The sequence below is a fragment of the Dipodomys merriami genome, unplaced genomic scaffold (genome assembly GCF_024711535.1).
Source record: "Dipodomys merriami isolate MVZ:Mamm:240054 unplaced genomic scaffold, mDipMer1.0.p SCAF_72, whole genome shotgun sequence".
Lineage (NCBI taxonomy): Eukaryota > Metazoa > Chordata > Mammalia > Rodentia > Heteromyidae > Dipodomys > Dipodomys merriami.
Genome location: NW_027206313.1, coordinates 911,898 through 915,921, shown reverse-complemented (window position 1 = coordinate 915,921; position 4,024 = coordinate 911,898).

Sequence of the window (4,024 nt, the reverse complement as noted above, 5' to 3'; positions counted from 1 at the left end):
TGCAAAACAAGGAACACCCAGCAGTCACTGAGGCGTTATCCAGCAAGGAGACCAGAGGGCCGGGTCTTCTCCTAGCATCAGTCCACGCAAACCACGGCAAGCACGGGCTGTTCTACTCCCGTGCACGAAAAGCCTCCTTGGAAAGCTCCTAGTTTAATGTTGTACTTCGGCGTCCATTTGTCTATGCTGTGTGTTCTGGGAGAAGGGCTTTATTTCTAACGGATAGTTTTATTGTTAGGTATCTGTGTACTTTCAGCTGCTTGCCAGTAGGAAATGATTGCATAAGATCGTGGAGCTTTTCTTGAAGTTCAGGGTCTTCTTTGTGTTTGTTTGGGGTCGTTTTTTAGTTTAGCAACCTGCATCACCTGCCTGGATAAAATACTAAGCTACTAGATATTATTCATAATTCAACCTTAATTCTAACCACCCATCCCTGTATCAGCTAGAGCACATGGCTTTCCCAGAAGGGTTTTATGACCAGAACCTTCCAGATCTCAAGTCTGAGGTATTAATTTAGACACAAAAGTATCTAAGAACCGACACTGAATTTATTTGGGAGAGATATTTACACTAGGCACCTAGAGAGAGGACAGTCAGCGTTTGGACAAAGAAATGGGTTCTTCAAGAGCAAAGAGAGAAGTAGAATTCTTTTAGAAGGAAACAGGAAAGAAAATAAAAGTTAAAAATGAGGAAGAGCTGGGCACTGGTGGCTCACGCCTGTCATCCTAACTATTCAGGAGGCTGAGATCTGAGAATCACAGTTCAAAGCCAGCCCGGGCAGGAAAGTCTGTGAGACTCCTATCTCCAATAAACCACTCAAAAACCAGCAGTGGTGCTGTGGCTCAAGTGGTAGAGCGCTCGCCTTGAAGAGCTGAGGGACAGCGCCCAGGCCCAGAGTTCAAGCCCCACGACCCACCAAAAAAATTTTTTAAATGAGGATGGAAGCCAGCGGGGTGGCAGAGTCTGTATGGGGAGTGATGAAACCCCTCCTGTGGCGCTCTGAGTACTCAACGGAGGGATTGAACACGAGAAACTCTGGGAGAAAGTAGGCCTTCTGAAGCTGAGCTCCTCACTCACATGGGTTTGGGCCAGAACAAGAACAGCACAGTCAGAGGCCGATGCGAGTAGAGAAGACCACAGACACGTAAATGAAAGTCACGGGAGAGGCTGTGGTGATGAAGGAATGTGTCTAGGGACAGGAAGATCCCAGCCGGTATCCAAATTACACATATTTCACATGGACTCTCAGGATGCCAAGCTTAGAAGGTTTGATAAAGGGGTCTGTGTCTCATGGTAAAACTTAGATCTCCACAAGCAAGCACATGACCAGTATTTATCCATTCGTTTAACTTAGTAAGCACTATTATACTATGCTGGGTACTTTACCCCGTTTGGTGATATTAAGACAAACAAAGCGAAGCAAATGTTCAGAATAATGAATTAAATTTTATGGCCTGTACTGAGAATTTCTACAAATAGGATCTCACCCACACCTCCCACGGCTGTGTGTGTTAGCTAACGTAAGGGTGATTCTCCCAGAGCTCTGATTAGTTAGTATGCTCCTGCTGCACCCTCTACTACACTCCACTAAACCACATGATACACTGCACTACGCTGCTCTAAACAAGCCATGTAAGCATTCCTCGCTGACTAACCCTGGGACAGACACAGGCTTCGAAGCCTGATACAATAGTATCTAATACTGGTGGAGAAAAAAATACTTCAAGGACAGTAAATGCACTCAGTTGACTTATATTCCACATCCTTCTTGGTGCTTCTATTCTGTAGAATTGTTCAAAAGAAGGAAGGAAGGAAGAAAGGAAGGAAGAAGGAAGGAAGGAAGGAAAGGAGGGAGGGAGGGAAGGAGAGAGGGAGGAAGGAAGGAAGGAAAGGAGGGAGGGAGGAAGAGAGGGAGGGAGGGAGAAGGAAAGAGGGAGAAAAGAAAGAAAGAAAGAAAGAAAGAAAGAAAGAAAGAAAGAAAGAGAAAAAGGAGAAAGGGAAGGAAGGAAGGAAGGGAAAGAGAAACATAACTAAGTATGTAAGAGATTTATGGAATAATCTCGTTAGGAACGTACACTTTTAAATAAGATGTTCCGTGTGGAAGTCCTGAGAAGTAAGGAGCTGTGTTTGGTTTAACTGTGTTTGTTGTGCAGGAAAAAGAAATCAGTTGCACTGGGTGGGTCTAATTTTCAACCAGGACTAAAACTAAATAAATCCTATGCTCTCTGTCAGCTCTGAAATTCTAAAGCTCTAAATATGAATCCAAAAAAAGGAAGAAATGAAGTGAGCTGTCAGATGATTTAAAAGCACAATGAAGCATCTTTCTAGGGTTTCGATCAGTAAGGGCTAGATACGATGCATTAATAAATAACCTCCACATCTCAACACCTTGAAGTAACACAGACTATGTTTCAATAATGTAGTTCCATTGGGGATCGGCTCTCTCCACTCACTCGGATACCCAGGATAACAACAGAGTGGTCTTCTTAAAGCTACTGGTTACCACATAGAAGGAAAAGAAAATCTTATAAAATATATACTGGTCACCAAGTGCCAGTGGCTCACACCTGTAATCCTAGCTACTCAGGAGGCTGAGATCTAAGGATCGATCGTGGCTCAAAGCCAGCCCAGCAGGAAAGTCTGTGAGACTTTTATCTCCAATAAACCACCAGAAAACCAGAAGTGGCACTGTGGCTCAAGTGGTAGAGCGCTAGCCTTGAGCTAAAGAGTTGAGGGACAGCGCCCAGGCACATATATATATATATATATATATATATATATATATATATACATATATATATATATGTGTGTGTGTGTGTGTATATATATATATATATATACATACACACATATATATATATGTGCCTGGGTGCTGTATATATATATATATAATATGCTGGCAATTAACGCTCTGTCCCAGGAAGCACAGGCCACTTCGGCTCAGTGTTTTGAGCTGAATCCTCACATGGTTCTAATCAACCACTAGGGGGCCTGTTAGTAGAAGACAAATCTGTATTCCTTAAGGAATACTATGGTCTATAGATCTGTCTTCATAGGGCTTAGACCTACTTGAATAAGGGGCCAAAGAGCTTTCCTGAACCTGTAATCTAAAGTGCCACAAGTGACCGATAATCCCTAAAAACAGAAGAAAAGTGAAGGTGATCCCGAAATGGAACATTCTTCACATCTGTACTTACTACAAACCTTTGAATAATCATAGGAAATGAGGTGATCGCATCTGCTCAGTCAACACTTTAAACTCCTCTGATATCCTATACCTTCGTCTTACGGCTTCTCCAGGATCCGCAGGCCCCCAGGTGTGGTAGGAGAGAGACATTCATGGTAACCTGACTCAAGGCCCCTGGCTCAATGTCAAACACAGTTAGGTTTAAAACACACGTTATGAACATTGTCACCCCAGTCTCGTTCTCTCCCAGTTTTTCCCTCCCAGAGCCACCCACAAGTTGTATAGTCCATTTTCCACATTGTGTCTGTGGGTACCATTGCTGCATTTGTTCACCGTTTCTGTCCTCCTCCCCACGCAGATACATGAACAAACGAGACAAAAGGAAAAGAAAACAAAAACAGCTACAAAGAAAAAAAAAAAACCTTTCCATTTCCCGGAGTTCATGTCAACACATATTATTTTATATATTCAGATGCAACATAGCTATTGTGCCTTTATGATCCTCTCCTGAGATCATCTCCCTTCTTCTTTGTGTGAATTCCTAGAAATTTGTATAATTTATCACATCCCAGTGTTGTTGTTCTTTCTTTTACCATCCAGTGAGTTTGCTTGTAGATTTGTAGCACATTCTAGCTACCACAAATGAGGGAAACCTTGCAACCTGTGTCTTTGGGTCTGGCTCACATCACTTAAGATAATTTTTCAAAGTCTCTTCATTTTCCTACAGAATGTGCTCTTTATCTGACTTACATAACTGTAACTACTCTGTACATCACCTCAACAATACCGATCAAGGAATGTAAAAATAAATAAGTGCAAAACCGAAGAATTACAATA